The following is a 22,434-nucleotide window of genomic DNA, read 5'->3' as shown; positions in this document are numbered from 1 at the left end:
TCTTTCTTTTTATTTATTTTTTCTTTCTCCCAACATCAAGATAAACAAGGTTTAAGAGCTTTATTGCTCTTTGCCCCTAATTTGATCCCTTGTCATCCTGGAGATAAGTTTTCAAGATGGTGCTCCACAATTTCCGAAGCACAAGAAATTGGTAAACGTCTTTGGGAGTATTTTTTGTGGAGGACGGTCCCTTTACTAAGCATACTGCTCCTCTAAAATGATGTCCTTAGAAAGAGTCTAGTATTATACAATATTTCTATAATTAATAGCTAGATGGGCAGACTCAGAGAAAAAAGAAAATGGATCATCTGGTATGTTATTTTTAATTAGAAATGATCCTCCCCGCCCTGACCCTTAACTGAGAAAGAATGTTACCTTCAGCTTAGAAACATAATTTGTATATACCTGACCACATAACAAACATGTTTTTGTTAAAAATTTACCACTTACCTCCTTGATATCTTGCCATTCACATTCCATCTATTCTTTGGTGAGGACCTTTTTCAATTATTTTGAAGATCTTGTTTTTTATATGGCATTCAAGTCCAGTAGTGAAATCTGTTTTGTATTTGTAATCGGTTTTCAGCTCTGGAAGAAGCCCAAATTGGTAAGTCCCTGTGAGTGAAAAAGAAAAAAATACCAGAATTTAGTTATGCAACCTGAGCTTATAAAAGAGGAGGGAAGATAACTCGAAGGAGAAGGACTTGCAAAACCTCCTCTCCTTTAACCTCAGTCATTTTGGCCCAGCTTTTAACCTGGGGAGTGACCAATTAAATGTGCAAAACCAAAAAAGAGCCATTGGGATTGTGAAACTTGTGGCAAAATCCTCATTATTAGTCACATAAAAGGAAGAATGTGTGATTTTAAAATAAAATACCACAGAAAGATTTAACAAGTTTGCTGCAATAGGTATAGTTGGCCCCCGTTGTAAAAGATTTGATAAGCTTCTTCTTACTTGTCCTTCACCCTGGAGGCTTCTGAAGAGGCCTGAATATCTGGCTTAAAGTGAGTGATGCTACTTGAAATGAAAAGCAAGGAGATTGCAAATCACTCTTCTGCACAAGCTTGGAATAAGCTATGGCATGGCTGATGGACAGATTCAGGTATTTAAGTGAGTGTGATTTCTAAGCAACAATTTCTAAACCCTACATTGTCGTTGACCTCCATCACGCGATTGGACATGTTTACGAAGGCACATGCAGTGGAATGAAATGCACCGGGAAAAATGCTTAAGTCATTTTCCACCACCACAGCCATATTACTGCAAAATGAAGCCACATTATCCTGATCAGCAATAGACACCAGCTTCACACCCTTAATAGTCTGAGTCCATTCCAGCAGAGAACCTCTCTTCTTCAGGAGTCCCCTCTGTGGGTTTGGTTGGAGGAAGGTAATGTAACGTGTATGCTTACATAAGGCTAGGAAGGAAAAAAGGATATGAAGAAATGGGACAAGACTATACTTTTGTCTTTTCTATTTCTCCTCTCTTTCCTTCTTAAAGGCAAAGATATTATGAAGATAAAAACTGCCCCCCAAAACAATTTTTTTTCCTCTGTGCTTTGATTGGTCAAAAAGCAAAAGCAAAGTACCAAAAACAGCAGCCTTTTAAATCAAACACAATTAACTGTACCTTGAAATATATGGTCTACAATTGTATATTCAATTAAATAGCTAAAAGCAATTTGTAAAGGTTGAAAACCTCAATTGCACACTGAAGTTACATAGGTCTATTCAGATTTCCTGCTTCTTCACAAAGGCCCAAGATAAGTTACTTCTTCAAACATTAAAAGCAGAAATTTTCATTGTCTAGTAGATACTCCTAAAAAGCTTTATTGTCAATTAAATCAAATATTTGCACTAGCCCTTTTCTTGAACCTTGTCAGAGAGAAAAACAAAACACCAATAAAAAACAAACTGTTCTTCTTGACCACCAGAGCATTGGCTGTCTCTGATACAGCCTCACTTTGTCTCTATTGCCCATTGGAATAATTTTTGTGGACTCCACTTCATCCGTTTCTAAGTTATATTCTGTGATATAGTTCATACATGTAACAATTTTACCTAGGCTGATTGAGGCTGTTTCCATTTCAACCAGAGTGTTGATAACAGCCAGAGCACAGCGATCTACAATTATAGCCATTCGAATTGCTTGCAACCTAGTGGTGAAATTTTTCACATTCCACTTATACGTATCTATTAGACTGTAAGATACTCCAAGGCAGAGACCATCTGATTCATCTTTAAATCATTACAACATCTGCTATAATACTGGGTATATTGATCTCAAATGGTGAAATAACAGAATGAATGAGTGAATGAATGAATGAAAGAAGCAGGGAATTAATATTTAAATACAAGCAATGATTATTTGTGTTATAGTTGCACTATACTGAGAACTGTCTGGAAGAGTTTTCAGAGCGCGACAGAAAAAGCTTGGCTGACTATTCTTGGAGAACACGTTGACTGTTTGTTGGATGGAGACAGTTCACCAAGAAAGCAGATTTTGACCCTTCAAGAACTTGAATGTGATGATGAGTTTATGACAGTTCTAAAAGCCAACATACGGTCGGTGGCCAGATTGTGGTTCTGGACTGAGAGGCTTCCATTTGGAAGGCAGACAAGCATTTGAATTATGGGTCTAATGAAAGTGTCAATAGCAATCCTGTTACTGGAGGAGCTGTAAAACCCTGCTTAATGAACTAGGCAGGGACACAAAAACACAATGGTCTAAAATGTACTGTATGAGAAAATGATAATTAGCCCAGATTTCATGTACAAGATAAAATGCATAGGGATGATATTACCACTGAGCAATATTATAGCCCTTCAGGGGACTGTTTTGTTAACAGGGTTTGGCTCAGCCTTTTCAATCCTCCTTATATGAGTGGAGATGTACGACACACAATCATGAGCTGTGAGTTGGGGAAAGAATGTCAGATGGTAAAATTCCTATCATACTGCTGACAAACGTTAATGACAATAAAAAGGGTTCTGGCCTCATTAAGGGTTCATTGTTATTTAGGAGGCTTATGCGATATGGGACGATCTGCCAAATGGCCTCCTGCACAAGAAAAATCAGGGTGAAAGAGAAAGTCATTCCCCAATCTTGAAGTTTACTTTTCTAGACCAGCAAACATCAACCCGGGAAGTAAGGCAAGATGAGGCCAGACCTATAGGGAACAAGTCGGCAATAAATAGCCTCTTATTTCACTGTTAAGAGTGAGAGAGCCACTGAAGCAGCCCTGAGTACAAAAGAGAACTCTGAACTTGGAACCAGGAGGCTGGGATTCTAGTCTTAGACTGTGTACTAACTCAGTTTGAACTGTCTCATCTCTTTAAAAAAAAAAAAAAAAGTGGAAGTGGCTTAGAGTGGCACTTCAAGAACTCTGAATGGCTTAACAAATTACCTAAGGATTCTGTATATATATATATATACACACACATATATTTATATATATATATATATATATATATATTCTGATTTTGTTGGTCTGGAGTAGGTCTGAGATTTTGCATTCTTAACAAGCTCCCAAGTTCTGTTGAGGCTGCTAGCCTACAGACTATAATATGAGGAATAGGCGACTAGATAACTATTTCTCAAATTGCAAATTCTATGAGACTACTGAAGTCAGTGATAATCCACTGGCTATTTGTTACTGCACATGGAGAGATGGACCATTACTGAGGCTTTGGTATCATCAGTGCAGTCTTTTTGTGTTGTTTTTTGTTTATCCCCCTCATCTTTTAAGTCTAAATAAGCTGCTCTGACCTAGTTAAAAATTACATGAATATTCTATCTTTTAAAAAAATAAACTGGTCAGGAATCTTTGGTAGTGGTTATTAATATTGTTAAGCTAGCCAACTATTGCTTTTGAATCAATTGTTTTATAACCAAATGGACTGCATGCGGAACTGTGAAAACAGAAAACTGCAAATTATGAGTTAAAATTCTGAATCCACACGTAATAAAATAAGAGTAAAGAGGTTCAAAAGATAACAAGTAAGGTATAGTGACTATTGATAAAAATAAGCACAGTAGCCATAGGATGATATGCATGGTATGGCTTATACCTTACACGAACAGCATCCTAGATGTTTAGCCTGTTGAAAGTGACCTAGAAAGCTATAATCCCCTGGGTTGTCTCCATACATACTTTCTTCCCTCCTTCCCCAAGCTTAATTTTTAAGAGAGCATATGTATATGGGGGAAGGAGGGAGGAGTACCATATGAATCCATGGCTTTAAAAAGTATTTCACTAATCTGAAGACAGGGATTTTGTATTTAACATTTTCTTGATTGCACTAAGAACAATATCAGGCACATATTAGGAGCTTAACTAATGTTTGTTAAAAGGAATGAACTGAAACCAATGAACATTTGATAAAGCTGTAAGACTGAAATTAGGTAGAAGTTCACAGGATCTTCAACAGTTTAAAGCTTCAAGAGTTCGGTGGGGGGCAGTAAGTTGGGGAAATGTATCTTTGGTTATAAAAGAAAAAAGAGTTCTTTCTCTTCCTCCTCTCAAAGAGGAAGATTTGTCCAGAGAAGAATCAATGAATTAATCCTTGAATAAGATTTAATGAGCTCATATTATGTGCTTTATGCTTCATAAAAGCTCCTTTTTTACCTCTTCCAACAACCCTGTGAAGTAATTATTATTATCATCCCCAAGCTGCGCCAGGTGCCACAACTCATAAATGGCAGAACTAGGGGTTCATCCAAGTGCATCAGACTTAGCAGCCTACATTCGTCACTTAACTTGTAATAGAGTTGGGGTGGGGAGGAGGAAGAATGAGATATTTTTAAAACAAGGAAAAAAGAATACATTTCCTGAAGTGACAAATTATGGAGACTGTAAGCTGTTGTAAAGAAATCAAGAAAAGAGGAAACTCACTCTGGACTTGGGTCAAGGTTGGTTTCATGGAGAAGGGATGCCAATGGGCCAGAGTTCATTCATTCACAACATATCTGTATGGCCCACGTAGTTGGATAGATAGTAGACAGATGAGGTGAAAAGATGAAGGGTCTTGGAGAACGATGCCAGTGATGAGCATTTGTTTTTGAGAATTAAAGGGTCAGAAAGACTTTGTAATGCAGGCCAGGAGAAAGCAACATATGGGAACTGTTTTTTGTTTTTGTTTTTCATTTTTAGCATATACTGAGCACCCAAAATACATACTGCCGACAGGGTTGGGGGAAAGGGAGAGTGTGTTGCTAAGATAACCTAAAGGCAAACTGTGAATAACCTAAAACCTCCAGTCAGACAAACGCCTATTTGTAAATTACTCCACTTAATTTCCCAGGTCATGATTGCCTCTCTCTGCAAAGCGGTTTATGACATTCTCAATTAAGAGTTTGCTATAAAAATGAATGAATGAAGTATTTCAAAACTGCTATGAGATATTAAAGATGAGTCACTTTTAAAAAGTGGTTTTGTTTCCTGTGTTCTGGATAATGCATTTGAGAATGTAGTTTCCAGCCTCACCCATCACCCCATTGTGAAATCAAATTGAATGACTCTCTGCTCTTAGAATGATCGTTCATTCAAATGCATTCAATAAATAAAGCCCAAACACAATGAGGCACTTTTCACAGAGCATCCCAGAGAGCTAGGGCCTGGTCTCTCTCACTGTATGAAGCTGAGATTGAAGTAAATAAAGCATTTACCCACACTGACTACATAATACATAGTGACTTATTGTTTACTAAGCTCTTACATATACATTATCTCATTTGATCCTCACAACAACCCTATCATAAAGATGCTGTTGGTTCATCATCCCCATTGAACAGTATAGAATCTAGAGCTCAGAGTGGTCAGTGATTTCCTCAAAGTCACACAGCAATCCAAGAGGTAATTTAAATCTCATCCCCTCCTCCCACCTCCAAAAGAAAACTTGTCATAAGTAAAAAACAATATAATTAATAGAACCACTACAGAGACCAGGAAGAATATTTAAATCATTTGGATGTGCCTCCAGTGATTTTTGTAAATACTGAGGAACTCATTTTCTACCTTCTGCAATTCTGTGAATTTTACCCTGGACTAAAGGTCATCCAGATATGATCCTTGCTCAGAGTTATGGAAATGTATGCAGTCTAAAATAATATGGGCCAAATGCAGAGTAAAAATATCAGTGTAACTCCCAGTGTCATTTACTCTTGCTACCTCAAATCCTTTTTGAAATTAGGCAGACTATAAATCATATAAAATATAAAAATGTAAACCCTTGCCCTAAATTCAATTATCATATATCAGGGGGGTCATGAGTGCAGTAGGTTGGGGAGCTAGTAAAACAAAACTGAAATAGGTATGTATGGTGGGCAAGCCAGAGAATAATAGAAGGGCCATTTTTTGGAAAAACTTTTCAATTTACATCTACAGAACATACTGAAACATTATCTAAAAGGCAATATAAAAGACAATTTTCCCCAAATCAACATCTTTTCAGCCTCTAGCCCTACCGAGAGTAATCAGGAGGCAGCTGATTGACCCCTCTTAAGAGCCAATCTGCAGTCAGAGCTGTGCAGAGGAGCACCTTTAGAAGTCTTGTCCTCATGGAGGCAGGGGTTACCATACTGGAATTAGGGATAGCTTCATTTCATCACATTGCCTTGCAAACGCCATTTCTAAAGCAATCAAGGATAGCTCTCTCCTTCTTCATTTAGGCTCTCCTTTGCTTTTATCTTCATTTTGGTTATGGAATCATCTACATAGCACAGATAGGTCTAGAAGCTACAGATCTACCACACTGGCTGGGCTCCCACATTCACCCACATCCACAGTTGAGAGAACTTCTTGGTTCTAAGGGCCTTTTTCCTCAAAATTTCTAATTCATTTCTCGCCAAAAGTTATGATGTTTCTATTAGCCTGTATCTAACTGTGAATAGCTACAGTGGTTCTGAAAAAACAAAGTTTCTTTATTGTAGAGGCTTCTGTTTTGTGAGTCATGGAATTGAGGGAACCATAATTATATCAGTTTGTACAACTGTATCAACTGTACTATTTGAGGCATTACCTTCTTGCATGTGCTTCCAATAACTAGTCCATATTATCAAATCATCCAAAGACACAGAAGGGTCTTTATCCTTCTTCATCACAAACAAGAGATATAAGTCATGATTTCAAAGTTTATTCTTCAAAAGGTAAGTGACTTAGAACCAAGGTTCAATTACCTGGTGTTTTTAAAGTATCGGGAAATATAGTTCCATCAATATTTGTCCACACCTTTGAACCTGATTTAAAAAGCAAAAACAAAAATAATATTGTTCATGACCCAGGCTTTATATTTACTTTGCACTGAAAGCCGTGTTGAGATCTTTAAGCTATTTTAAGTGTTATGACCAGTGGCTTCAGGAATGAGGTTTTATTTAGATAACACAAGACCTTTGTTGTTGATTGAAATCTGGCTTGATGCCTCTATACATATAAATAATTAGAAAAAATACATTTAAATGAGAAGCAGATGCTGTTTCCAGATTTCTATTTTCACTGTACAAAATAAATAGAAGCTTTCATCTCTGCATTTACTCTTCAAATATGCTGCATACCACATGAATCATTATTTAAAACATAGGGCATTCCTTATACAAAGGTGAAGGAAATGGGGGTCTTCGGGAGTACTCGTTCCTTCAAAACACTTTCAGATCCAAGAAAACTAATCAGGATTATTCATTCTCCATTATTCCTTCCTATGCCACCATGCCTGGTACTAAGCCAGTAGATCCAAATAGAATGGGGGAAGGCTGGTGCTGAATGCAAGAATGGCAGGCCCTGCTGGTGATCTGTGGCTTGTAACTGGTAACAGATGACAAACATACTGCAAATGCTCAATGTTCATCTTATCAGATGCAAAACCAATTAAGAAGAAACTATATCCAGGCAAAGAAAAATAAAGAACAGGACGTCACAGGGTACCTTTGAGAATGGAGAGTAGTTTTCTTGAGCTTCTTTATCTGTTGCTATGTCAACACTCCAGCAGGTAGAGTATATTTTTGGTTTCTCTTCTCAGCTAGGAAGTTACACACTAGGTTCCTGATCCAATTTTAAATGCTCGAGATGTTTGGATGGAGGAGCTATGTAAACATAGGGCAAGGGCCTGCACAACATCAAAGTAAAGCATGTGTACATGGAACTCACAGATTCCAAACTGGTGGTCTTCTGAGCTGATAGTTACAATAAGACAAGCCAAATTGGCTACTAAGCCCAGTGGGAACTTATAGGCAACGAAACTGTCATGTAATTTACTGAGATCACTTGTTTACTTGTTCCTTTTCACCATGCCTCATGCCCTATCATTCATTCTTTAAGGCTATTTCTCTTGCTTACTATTTCCCTCCAGGTCTAGCAGTGTCTGATACATATAAGTTACCAATTAATCAATATTTGTGGATGGGCACTATGAACAGATATAATTTAAATGTTTATTCAATGCCCTGAAATACATAGCATAGTTTATGAGTTGCATGAATACACAAAATAAAAATGGTAGTTGCCACTTATGAATCACTTAACATGCAACAAGCATTGTGCTAAGAGCTTTACTTACATCATATTAATTTTAACACTCAAAGTGATCACAGAAAGGAAGTTCTATTCTCTCCATTTTAAAAAGAGAAACCAGGTCAGACAGGTAAACTGACTTATCTCATGCAAAAGTGAGTGGCAAAACTTTGTAATCCATCTTATTCCATAGCCCATACTTCTTCCTCACTGCATTATGCCCACCACTGGGTTTCAAAGGTTTTGAAAGCTTGTTCTAATAAAATGTGCTATAAATTTAGATTTAACACAGAAAGAAAAAGTAAAAAAGCTTTAGCAATTAATTAGCCCTTGGAATATCAGAATCAGGTTCTCCCGGCGTATGCAGTGAATAATCCGTTCTTAGAGGGTAACCAGTGATCCAAGTGAATAGTATGATCCTTCAACACAGAGAAGGATCTGAAGGGTTCACTATGTGAATTGTGCTGCTGTGAAATAAGTCAAGGTGAAAAACTGATCCAGAACTTTTGATCTGAACAGACACTGAAGCAAATCTGTCCCATGTATGCACATACAGATCCAGAAGAAAATAATACAATGCTAGAAATGAAGAATATACATATTATCAATAAGGCAGCTGCTGTTGCTGCTACCATTATTAATGATAATGGTTATTATTTGTTATTATTATTATATTTAAGATACATTGGAGCTTGCTATATAGTCTACTCCCAGCTTTGTGATAAGTGTTTTACAAACATTTTTTCATTTAATCTTCAAACAACTCCCCAAGGTGAACATAATTAGTATCCCCATTTTCCACATGGAAAATTTGAAGTTAACAAGTAAATAATATGGCCATGGCCAAAGAGCTAGTAGTGGTGGAACCAGGCACAAAACCAGGTGTGTCTGGGCCCAAACAACGATCTTACCAAATACTACATTGTGTTTCAGTGATTCCTATACAATTATTATGACTGAGACCTTAGATTTATAATTTTGTAAAAGCTTTACATGTACCACATATTGGTTCTGCTCCCAACATGAGCTTGGGGATGGTTGAGTATGTACTATAGGGTGATCATGGAAAGATAAACAAGTATTAAAATTCAAAGGGTTACCCCCCAATGAGATGTGTTTTCTTTTCTCAAATTAGGAATATTGTGGTTATTTCTTTTTTTCAAAAGTATAGTACAGGGATGAAGATCTTGCTATGAAAACATGTACTAGTATTTGCCAATCCTATGGGCTCATCCTAGACAAATTCAGCATATAGACCATGTTCTCCATTCACTAACTGGTAGGGGTCATGCTTTAGAAAAATTCTGGTATATTTTCTAGATTTATCCCTCTATCAAGACTCTGGCTGAATGAAATGGAATGGGGGGGGGCAGCACTTTGAACCCTTAGCTACTGCATCTGGTTGAAACCTGAAAATACAAAGGATTTCCATTCATGGAAAATGAGATGAAGGATAAAACTAGGTGACCTTTTGAGAACACTTTAAAATTATATTCTGTTTATTGAGTTCATGTCTTGGTCCAAGGTTCAGAATGATATTCATTTTAATTTATTTATTTATTTGACAGAGAGAAATCACAAGTAGATGGAGAGGCAGGCAGAGAGAGAGAGGGAAGCAGGCTCCCCGCTGAGCAGGGAGCCCGATGCGGGACTCGATCCCAGGACTCCGAGATCATGACCTGAGCCGAAGGCAGCGGCTCAACCCACTGAGCCACCCAGGCGCCCTGATATTCATTTTATATGAATAGGTTTTCTTCTTAAATCATTGTGAAGAAAATTATTAGTATATGAAAGTACTGTATAAAAGGAAAAGATTCATTTGGATGTTTAGGGACTACATGTGCATTTAGGAACAAGGAGATACAATTCTCCCTTCGGATAGCTGTAAGAATTGAGGAAGTCATTTAAATTCTCTGAGCCTCAGTTTTCTTATCATAAAATGTAGGGCTGGATCTAGCTTGTCTCAAAATTACTATGGAATTAGAAATCTATGATTCTTTCAATCTACCTTAGATTGAGCACTTCCGTGTGCATTTACACTGCAAATGATCACATAAGAACTGCAGAGAGCCTCTCAATAAATTCCTAGGAAATAATTTGACAGTGTGACCAAATTATAAATAGCTCTCACACATATAAGAAGGTAACAAGATTTTTCAAGTTGGTGCAGCAGTGATGATTATCTCAGCCTTTTTAGGTTTTTCTCATTGTCCTGAAACATAGGTATCAAGGAAATGGGAAGTAGAAATTCTGCGTATTTACTCCTGATGCTGATAACATCTATATTTGACATTCTAGAATAACAACATCTCCAGCAGCAACTAAGATATGCATGTTTCAGAACTGAGAAACTTTTAAAATCCCCCTATAAGCAATGCAGCCACAGAAGACTCTTAATAATTGATTATAATTGATTTTAACCTTGTCCTAACCTGGGCAAAATGGCAAAGCCAATCATCTTTGTCCAGATGGGGTATGAGAAAAGAGCCCCCAGTCCACATCTTTAAAAGCTCCAGACATGAGCAGAAGATAAAATATTTAGTCTGCCAAAGCCGTGACCTCCCAATTCCAGCCAGTTTTGAACTTGAATTGATTTCCGACAAGGCATCTGGGAGATGATTACAACAAAATGCACTAAAGCTGGGCAGCCTTTATTTTAACATCCCAGCAGCTTAACCTGTTAATAACAGCAACTGTTTTATATACAATACCAATTGCTGTAACTGACGCAAGAAATGGATAACAGCAGCACAGTCTCCCAGGCAGTGCAACAACAACAACAAAAAAAAAACACAGCCAGTCACAGGAGGTGCTGGCAGTATTTTTCAACGAAACCTCAGTTTTCAGGGACCCAGGTACCATCAGAGACCCATTTCTACAGTCTTAAAAAAAAAAAAAAAGATTCTTAGCTAAAGAAGGTTGCATGTTGAGAGAGAAAGCACTATAAGCTAGGCAATCTGGAATTACATCTGTGTCCCACTGATGAAAGCTGAGATATCCTGGACAAGTCACTTCATGTCTATATGCCTAATTTGCTTTGTTTGAAACAGTGCTGCCCAATAAAGACATAATGTGAACCACAAATGTGAACCCATATGTAATTTTAAATTGTTTAGTAATCACATTAAAAAAAAAGGTTTTAAAATGGAAAATTCATTTTAATATCTTTTAAAAAACATTTTTTCAAAAGATTTTATTTTGAGGGGGGCCCCTGGTTAGCTCAGCAGGTTAAGGCCTCTGCCTTCGGCTCAGGTCATGATCCCAGGGTCCTGGGATCAAGCCCTGCATCGGGCTCTCTTCTCAGCAGGAAGCCTGCTTCCTCCCTGCCTCTCTGCCTACTTTGATCTCTCTCTCTCTCTCTCTCTGCAAATAAATAAACAAAATATTAAAAAAAAAGATTTTATTTTTAAGCAATCTCTATACCCAGCATGGGGCTCAAACTTACAACTATGAGACCAAGAGTCACGCTCTTCATCAACTGAGCCAGCCAGGCTCCCCTTTTAATACCTGATTAAATAGAATATATAAAATATAATTATTCAATGTGTAATCAATTTAAAATTTATTTACATAATATTTTAAATTTATTTTTGTACTAAGTCCTCAAAATCAAGTATATATTTTATACTTATGGTATATTTCAATTCAGATTAGTCACATTCCAATTATTCTGTAGTCACACATAGCGAGTGGCTACCATAACAGCACAAGTTTGAAAAATGAGCAGGTTGGACTAATCATCTCTAGGGTTTCTCTATAACATTTCATGATGATTCTAAATGCTGCTTCTGCTACTCTTTATCTTAAATAAGCTACAGGTTGGAAGTGTAGATGTGGACTGTGGGTGGATGAGAGTAGGATGTTAGAGTGACAGCCACTATGGCAATGAGTTTGAGCTTCGCCATCTGTAAGGTCTGTGCTGATGTGTGTACATGGCTTTAACTTTATCCCTGATTAGTTGTCTTAGTCCAGCTAGTCATAGTGGTATAGAGCCGGTGGACAGAGTGGGTGGTTGCCAATTTTCATGACATAGCCCAGCAGGTTCTGTTAAATGAAATGATAAACAGGATCCTAATCACTCATTGACCACTACTTATGTACCATTCATGTTGCATATACAAAATCATTTAATCATCTCACCATTCCTTGAAGTGGGAATTATTAACCTTATTTTGCATGTGGTGGACTGAGCCTCAAAGAGACTAATTAGTCTGCCCAATGTCAGACTCCTAGAAAGCATGGGGTATGGATTTGAACCTAGATTTTCCAGACCTCGAGACTAGGCTCTTGACTGCCATGATATACTGCTTCATAAACAAATAACAGTTTGGTCTTCTATCTCACTCCTATGAAGGTTCCCCAGTTTATGGAGATAAGAAGAAGCTTAGAAAGGTTAAATATTTTGCTTTCACTTTTTAGTAACTGAGAATGTCAGAAACAGTACCGAACAAGATTCTACTAAACATATACTCCTCTCTTCCAGTCACGCATACCTATAAAATGGGAGAAACAAGGGACGAAAGATGGAAGAAACAAAGGAAGGAAGAAGGAGGGGAGGGAAGGAAAGAGGGAAAAAGGAAAGATTCACCAAGCACTGTGATATTTCAGTAGAATCTCAAGGCTCTGGTCAGAGAATCAGGGCAACATTTTTCCTCTTTTACACATATCCATGATTCAAACTCAGACCACAATATACAAATTATGCCTTTTGGCAAATAAATACATCATATCTGGTGAAATGTGGAGGAAGCCTTCTTCACGTATTGAGAATGCCTATGCTCACAGACTCATGCTCAAATATAGACTCCTACAGTCACCCTGCCACCAAACTGTAATGTTAAGAGGCAAAAAATTAAATACCTCGATTTTCATATATTTTGAAGAATTCTATATAACATATTAATCATTTGACAGTACTTTCTATACTACAGAAATGGTTAGGCATGGGAAATAGGACTGTATGGAGGTATTTCTATTACATTATGTGCTATTTTTCTTTTCAGATTTCTGAGGATATATAGACAGGTCAAACTGGTAATTTGGGAGTAACAGTTTCTTGTGAAAACGTCATGCGCCTTCAGTGTTAACTTGACTTAAAACTACCTTCCCTATATAGACATTTGGAAAGGGCCCGGTGGCCAGTCTGCAGACAGCTCTCTGCAGCTGGGCCACTATAAGCCCATCATTTGTGAACTAATATAGAATCACAAAGTTTTAACCATTTCTGTTTATTGTGTTTTACTTCACGAGTTACTTATATCATGGCTACAAGGAGATGTTTCCTTAACTTGACCATTCACATGCTAATATTTTATGTACACAAGATGATAACAGTTCATATTTATTGCCTGCTTACTCTATACCAAGCCCCATTTTGAGTACTTTATGTGGATTAGTCCTTGTCAGAAGGTATCCTTTCAATGCCCAGTTTACAGAAGAGGAAAGTGAAGTACATAAAGCTTATAAACAGTGATAGATAATATGGTTTCCTTTTTTTTTTTTTTAATCCTGACCTTCTACTACATTTCTCATAGTCTCCTTAGCAACTTCCAACCAGCCATAACCTTGGCTTAATTTATGCCTTAGTTTGTCTATCATTCTCAATCCCACTCATAAATTTCTGTGTTTATTGGTGGTAGGAGAAGGTTTTATGTATTCTATTATCAGTTATTTGTTACTGCATAACAAACCACTTCAGAAAGTTGTGGTTTAAAATTAAAAACAATTTCATGTGCACTTTGTCACAATTTTAAAAATCAAAAAAGGAAATTTAAGTCAAAATAAAAAAGAAAAAAATTTTGCTTCCTTAGGATGACTCTGTGAGTCAGTAAGTTAGACTGAATTCTGTTAGACAGCTTTTCTGCTGGTCTTACCAGGGGTCATACACAGAAGTATAGTCATTTGGTAGCTCAAGGAGGTCTGTATGATCTAAGATAGCCTCAGTCACATGTCTAGGGGCTGGTGTCTGTCAGCTCAGCCATGTCTCAAGCAGGCTAGCCACAACTTCTTATTGCGGCAATTATGTTCCAAGTCCCAGTCTTCAAGTAATTTTAAAGCCTCTGCTTGCATCACATTTGCTGCTATTCCCTGGGCCAAAACAAGTCTCATGGTCAAGCCCAGGATCCAAGTTGGAAAAAACTACACAAGGGTATGGGTCCATCACATAATAAACCCCTTACATACACTTCTCTTTCAAAATGGCCAAAACAACTCAAGCTTAAGCATAAGACTAAATCAGAGAAGGAAATCCACATGTCCTACTAAGCCACGAATATATCAGATTCTAAATTTGGCCTTAAGTTTGAGCCTCAGATGTAAATGAATACCAAGTCCCATATTTCCATAAAATATATTTCTTTTCATAACATATTTTGGAAAGATGGCCACCAGTTTTGTATTTAAATGAAACACAATATTTCATTTGAGGGCAAAACAACATTAAATATTTTTAACAAGACCCCACTGGATGAGGATAATGGCTAATGCTATATTTTTGCCATGGGAACTTTTGTTTTACTGAATCACTAAAATTACAATCACATGCACTCATCTTCTGTTGAAGTAATGAACAATGGTATGTCTGAGAGAGATATTCAAAGTGCATCATTTATCTTATCCTATTTTCAATTAGGCCGAATAAAGTATAAAGTTGGTTCCAAACTACATCACAGAAACAGGGTGAGTAAATTTATTATACCACTAGAGTGCTAATCTTAGCAGATGGTAGAAAAAATATTTTTAGCATGAAATATGCTAAAGCAATAAATCTGAACAAGGTGGATCTTATCAACTAATATCTCCCCAGTGTGAGGTAAAACTCCTGTGTGACAACTCAGCATTCTTATGAAGGCTGGTGGATATGGGTAGATATGGTTCTCAGTGGGAGAGGGGGGGAAAAGCAAATTGAGGAACAAATAAGACAACAAATGATACACCCAGAGCACTGCATTGAATTTAAAAGAGTGGGATGAAGTGACTGTGCAATGTTTTAACTGCTATTGGAATTTATTTCTGAAATTATGCCTACCCCAGAGTCTTGTCAGTTCTCCATTCAGAAGTCTCTATTAGGTTAGTTTTGGTGATCACACACAGGTAGACTTTCCTGTTAATCACCTCTAGCCAAGGCAAGCACCCAATAAGAGAGCCCAGATATGGCTCTTAGAAACTGGGCTCTGGCTCAGTATACCTGAATGAGAATTCCCAGTTTCATGGATGTCTTTGATTCATGGTTCATCAGTATCCAGCTATGAAGCGTAAGCAGATGGAGTCAGTTGCTCCCCAGAATATGCAGCATGTCATACTCAAGAGTTCTATAAATATGTACAAAGTGGAAGAGTAAGAAGTAATAGGGTTAAAGCCATGATGTGTTTAAGAACTCTGTCTGAGAGGTAGCTGAGCTAGAAATTTTTTAGGGTGACCACAAACTATGTGTTTTACAGCCACCTTATATCTGATTAATGTTAATGTCCCAAAGAAAAGCTATTTTAGAGTACATCAGAGTGGTGATGTGTCTGGGGTCAGAAAACAATGAATTCATGTTTAAATATGCTGTTAATTTTCCATGTGACCTTGAACTTGTTACATGATTTTTATTTTTTCTGGGCTTTAAATTAATTATCTACAAAATAAGGGACATGAACTCTGGTGTCACTACATAAAGAATGAGTATGAGGAAGAAGGAATGAGTCAGAATCATTAGAACAAGTTCCACTTTAGGTGAGCAACAATAAGCAGGATCCAGTGACTCTGGAATCTAGCTATTTCTTTTAATTAATCCTGGCAATATGTCAAATAATTTGAATTATGCCTTGCTCATTCACTTGAATTGAAAACAAAGCTAAAATCATTAAGATGTTGAAGAAGTTTAGTATGGGCAAATTACGGGATATCATCTTAAGTCCATGGTCTATATTTTTCACAGTAATATAGGTAGATGTTAGAAATTAAGAATGGAAAGAGTTCAGGAGAATAAACTTTTCTGGTTGGTGATAGTGTGAGGTTGAGGGTAGGAAGGGGAGTGAGTACACAACTACATAGGCTTTTTCTCCAGTGTTACTCCTTTTCAGACTCTCTCACTTAAATCTTTACTGCCTCAGAGTCAGCACAACATTTATAGACATTAATAAACTTCTTGTGGGAATGTGGAATGAGGGCAGACATGAAACATTATGTTGCTGTCCATGGTTCTGATTATCCTACTGCTGGTTTTGGCTGTTTTCCCCAACAATGGGAAAGCACTGGTGACCCTTCTCCAGTTTATCCAAAATGGAATAAGAATTTCTGTATCAATTGTGGAAGAGACTAGATCAAAAGATGTGAATAAAGGAGAAGATAGAAACAGACAGAAGGAGAGATGCAGGCTTTAAGAGATTATAAGGGAGAAACAAAAATATGTTGATATTATTTTCAAATAACCACAGGTATCATAAATAGAACCAAAAATTACCATTGTCAAAATTTGGACTACTGAAAGAGGCAGCATTTGTGCTTAAAGCTACATAATCATGGAAAATCTTGATATAAACAAATACATTTAGGGGAAGGGTGAAGAACATCAATCTGGTTCACTAAAACTCATTTGTTGTATTACACCAAAGAGCTTACAGCTTTCTTTGACTTAGTATTTTCCCCTCTTGATAACATTTAGCAATTTTACATTGTTGCAGAACAAATAGAATGGTTACTTATTTTGTATTTCATGCAGCTAATTCCATGTATGTTTGGCATTATACCATGTTCTTCAAAGTATTCCTTGGAGATGTAAGGGGTAGGGATTCCCTATATCCCTTCAGCTGTATTCATTTGTCTAAATCAGGGAACTCTCTTGTGAAAGAGTGCTATTTATACACTGATATCTGTTCTCCCATTTTTCTATAATAGAATATTAAGCCAGGATCCCACAGAATTAAGATTAAATTTCACAGTCAGTCAGCAATAACAAGTGGCCAACTGATGAAGTACCAGTCATTAGACTAAAAGTGGTAATGTCTCTTTGCCATCTTAAAGAGTCCGTCTTGAGAGAACTTCTCTCCTTTGTTCTCTTCTACATCCATCCTCCACCTTGCTGCCTGCATTGCCAATGCCCCAGGAGACCAAGGGGCTGAGGATTCTAGTCTAGGGGTGGCAGAGTGGGGAACTGAAAGACCCAGGAGGAACAAAGCTTCTATTCAGCCTTGGACTTCATTCCTCTCTGAGCATCATGTCAGAGAGAAATAAGCAAGTGTTTTTTCCCCTAAACCACTGTCATTTTTTTTTTTTTTCTGTTACCAGCAGCTAAACCTAGTCCTAATTAATACACTATTCATCAACATTGGTGAATGTAAAGCAAATACTGACTCATGTACTCAAATCAAAAAAAGGAATCTAGGGGTGTATGGATGGCTCAGTGGGTTAAGCCTCTGTCTTCAGCTCAGGTCATGATCTCAGGGTCCTGGGATCAAGTCCCACATCAGGCTCTCTGCTCGGCAGGAAGCCTGCTTCCCCCCACCCCCTCTGCCTGCCTCTCTGCCTACTTGTGGTCTCTCTCTCTCTGTGTCAAATAAATCAATGAAATCTTAAAAAAATAAAGAAATCTAAAGAAAAATAACAAACCAAAGAGCCAAAGAGTTCCATGAGGACCTTTATTTTTTTATTTTTATTTTTGTTAAATATTTTATTTATTTATTTGACAGAGAGATCACAAGTAGGCAGGGAGGCAGGCAGAGAGAGAGAGGAGGAAGCGGGGTCTCTGCCAAGCAGAGAGCCCAATGTGGGACTCCATCCCAGGACCCTGAGATCATGACCTGAGCAGAAGGCAGAGGCTTAACCCACTGAGCGACCCAGGCTCCCATGAAGCAGGAATCCCTAAATATCTCCACTGATGCATTGAAACTAGAGTTCCTTTTCATCAAAAAAAATAAATTAAATAGCCTTTCTAAAATAATGTATTTATAACATGATATTTTTTAAGAAACAATTTTTTTTCTCCAAGCACTCTCTTTACTCTCACCTCTTACCCAGGAGAAATACTGTGAGCTTCACAATAAACCTTTTAAGTGGATGATAACAAGAAACTTGAAGCCACCATCCACTGAAAATGAGTTAGCCATCTTAGATTTCTAGGCTCCCCAAAGAGATCAGGACTCTCTTTTTCTGGTGATATAGGTGTGCACTTTAAAATGATTTTTGCACAAAACTTAAGTATTTTCATGCAGCATTAGGAGTGGCCAGAATCCCATTAACTCTGCCTCTTATGGAAATTGCTGTCACCCTTATTTCCAGCATTTGGACCAACTGTCAATTGTCTTTGAATGTGAAAAATGGTGGTGGTCTCTTTGTATGCAGGCAGCCTGCATTTCAAAATGGACAACCAGTTGAGAATACTTTACAGAAAGAACCAGAATTCCTCTCCAAAGCCCCCTCCCTTCCCTCTTCTTATTGCCTGGGAAATGCCAGGAAAGTTTAAAATTAATGGCGACCAATTGAAAAAGAAAAGGAAATCAAAGCAACATTTATTCCCTGAGATTCAGCCCTATTTCTTTCACCTTTACATAAGAGCACAACAGTTTCTGTCAGGTCCTGTTTTTGTGGAGGGAATGGGGTAAAGAAAAGCTCATATGCAAGATAGAAAACATGTTTTTAAGCACCAGCAGAAATGTTCATGGCTTTAAATGTGATAGGAATACAATACAAAGCAGGGCCATAAACTTTTCTTGGATTCTGTTAATGTTACGGACTTTAAAACCTGCGTTCTTTAGAATTAAAATCAACACAAAAGACATAAGTGGTAGTATCTTATGCACCAACAACAAAGGATTTGTAATTCTCCATTATGAGACCATAAATACTTCAATTCCCTCTATCTGGACACAAAACTAGTATTAGTAGCCAAAGAGACTGTAGTCACTAGAAGAGGCAGACATAAGAGGATCAAGGTGCTTAGTGAATCCACTAAGACTCAGAACACTAGCCTAATTAGGCTAAGGTATTTATGCTTCAGTCCCCATAAAGCCACTTAATTGATCTATAACTATTGCTCTCCACAATTGGTTATATTTAGCTGAGATTTGATATTGGCTACAATGGGAACTGAGTGAGCATGTGTGGATGATTCAGGGCAAAGAGATTCCCATTTTTAGAAAGATAGGGCACAGCACATGCCCTGCTTATTATAGTAACTTTGTCATCTTCATTCACAAAGGAATCAGAGACAACTTGTTAGTCAGATGACTTTGCTATCTGAGCGGTTTGAGTCCAACCCAACCATAAAAGAAGAGATGAGAATTCTTCCATTGGCAACATTCTCTTCTTCCAAAAGAGATTATTTTTCTTGATGGGTTAGAAACAGCAAAGTGATGGGAAGGAAGAAGGAAAAAGACTCTACCAATGTGGCACAGGGTAAATGCATGCAGTAGAGCTCAAGATCGATATTTTGCTTTTTCAGGATGTCTCTCCACCCCTATCATGTCTCCCTTCTCCCTCTTGACAATGTTGGATATTAATATTACTTTGGATCTCCACAGAGGAACAAAGTGAAACACAAATTTACTAAGAAATCTGAGAAATGCTGTGTCAATTCCCTTTCCTCCTGTTTTTTCCCCCTCACTACAGGAGGCTGAAAACTTGGCTGAAAAATATGTGCAGTGACCAGGATTCTGTCACTTCCACTACCAGTGTCTTTAAGGAGTCAGATAATCCTTGTCCCTTACCCAATCTGCATATAGGGAAATGTTAACATTCTCATAATTAAAGTTCCACTTTCAATCCCCAGGCAATGTTACACTATATCATCCATTTAACTTTATTGTGATTGATCTATGTCAACTTTAACTATACTCACAAGGAAGTCAATAAATAAAGATCAATAGTTTTTTATTTCTTCAGCTTTTTTATTAGAAAGAATAGATGGGTTAAATAGCACCAGCAACAGCAGTGGCAAAGAGCCTCCCTCAGTGCTTTCCTTGGTAAAAACTATATTAAAACAAATCAGATTTAAATTCACAAATGGGTTTGCATCATCATCTGGTCTGTCATTAAGTTGCCTTCAGGAGTTTTAAATGCAAATATTGAAACAAATAGGGCTTGAATGTATCTCTTCTCTTTGAGATGAATTCTCTTCACAATATGCCTAGTCAACCTCTTATTCTTTAAAATTCCTAGCTTTTGCAGTTCTGGTTTAATATATTAATGACGTGTCAAGACTGAATGGTACTCTATGGATGAAGAAGGTTCACGTTCACATGGACAAATGAGTAATTCCTTATTCTATTTAAGGAATGGACCATGCTTTGTGTGAATCCAAAGGTGTTATGGGCAAGCATCTGGGGATGACCCGGTTGTGTCTCCATCCCCAGCCCCACCCAGAGGTAATAGGGTCCCAGAGGCCTCTACCTTGTCAGGGTTAACACTTTAGTTGCCAGATCCTGAGAAAGTCTGGAAGGATTAGGTTGAGAAGGGAAGGGGCTGGTGGAGAGGAAAGAGGTTCTAAGAGAAGGGTTAAAGCTGCCATGGTGGTGGCAAGAGGGCATTTATAGAATAGGGAGTAGAAACAATCTAATATCCAACAGAAAAGGGTTTCAATATTTTGACAACTAGAATGACTATACATGTATAGGTCAGCTGCTGAATGTCAACTAACTCTACATAGAACCGAGAATAATATTCACACACCCATATACATACACAACAGTCTGGAAGTGTGATCATCACCAATTTGCCTTACATGAGAAAATATGGCTTACAAAATCTGTGATACCTGTAACAAATAATGGGAGGTCAAAAGCTTTTGGCCAATGTCCTACCAGTCAATTCCATTTTAGATAGTGTTCCCACATAGAAAATAACTATTTCTCCTATTACCCATGTGTTAACTCATTCCAATTTCAAAATAAAAGCATAGAAATAAATTTGGGAAAGTCTATATCTGTATTCCTGGTTCCAAATTTCTCTAAAGTCAGAATTGCATGCAGCTATCTCCCTGTTATACACTGCCACCCAGATGTCCTGATGATGCCTAAAATAGGTCCTCTCCAAACTATGTTCTCCTCCTGTTCCTGGTAGAGAAAGGAACCCCCATGCTCCCAGTAACTCAGGTGTGAAATATACTCATTATTTTTGAATGCTTCTTCTCCTTTGATTCCTACTCACTGAGTACATTGTTACAGCTCTTTTATTGATCCCTTTAATTCAATTTGATAAAAAATATTTAAGTATCGATATTAAAAGTACTAATGAAGAGACAAATCACCTATCTTTAAAATATTACTAGGGCCAATAAGCAGGTATATTAAGAACTATGCATGATACAATGCATTACACAGAAGTACCACAGGACAGATACAAATAAAACATGACGACAGCTCAAGAGTGGAGAAGAACACAGTTGAGGGACTCAGGGAGACCAAGGGAAAACGAAGAGCTTGAAGAACAGAGAAAATTTTGTCAGGAAGAGAAAAATGGTGTAATGGAAGAAAAGTCCAAATCCAAATAGTCTTGAGCAAACATTAAGGAATAAGAAAAGACAAATTTGATTTGAGAAACAATGCAATGACTTTCGCTAATGTGAAGAGTTTCTATAGGACATAATATCTATAGGACAGTAATGAGGGAAAATACCTAAATGTTACACTGAATTCATATTATGGAGATTCCTGAATGCCAGGCTGAGGCATTCTATACATAACTGAAAGGGTAAGAAAGTGCCTCAGTGCGTGGTGCTGCTATGGATGTAGGGTATTATACACTGCTGGTGAAAAATGGATTGGTAAGCTTTTGGGGATGATACTCTGTCAGTATAAATTAAAGATAAGCAGACTCTTTATCTCAGGAATTGTTCTTCTGGTCATCTGTCCTGCAGAAACATCAGTCCATAAGGACATACAGTACAAGCAAATTTTTTTGATAATTGTTTTAAACTGCTAAAAATAATTAAATCAGATATAATCTGAATGCC

At 37.4% G+C, this 22,434-nt stretch overlaps 1 long non-coding RNA gene across 1 annotated transcript in view; it reads right to left on the bottom strand.

The window, feature by feature from the left end:
- The window catches only part of LOC101687561, a 507,478-nt gene that overhangs the window by 172,308 nt on the left and 312,736 nt on the right, over positions 1 to 22,434 (bottom strand). The window contains exon 2 of the long non-coding RNA XR_006606038.1: positions 451 to 615. This is a non-coding gene — a long non-coding RNA (uncharacterized LOC101687561). The remainder of the gene's footprint in view (positions 1 to 450; positions 616 to 22,434) is intronic.

This window comes from Mustela putorius, unplaced genomic scaffold (genome assembly GCF_011764305.1).
Source record: "Mustela putorius furo isolate JIRA1106 unplaced genomic scaffold, ASM1176430v1.1 tig00000224_pilon_pilon_pilon, whole genome shotgun sequence".
In the NCBI taxonomy this organism is placed as follows: Eukaryota; Metazoa; Chordata; class Mammalia; order Carnivora; family Mustelidae; genus Mustela; species Mustela putorius.
The sequence above is the reverse complement of the archived record's forward strand: the minus strand, read 5'-3'. Positions and strand labels throughout refer to the sequence as shown.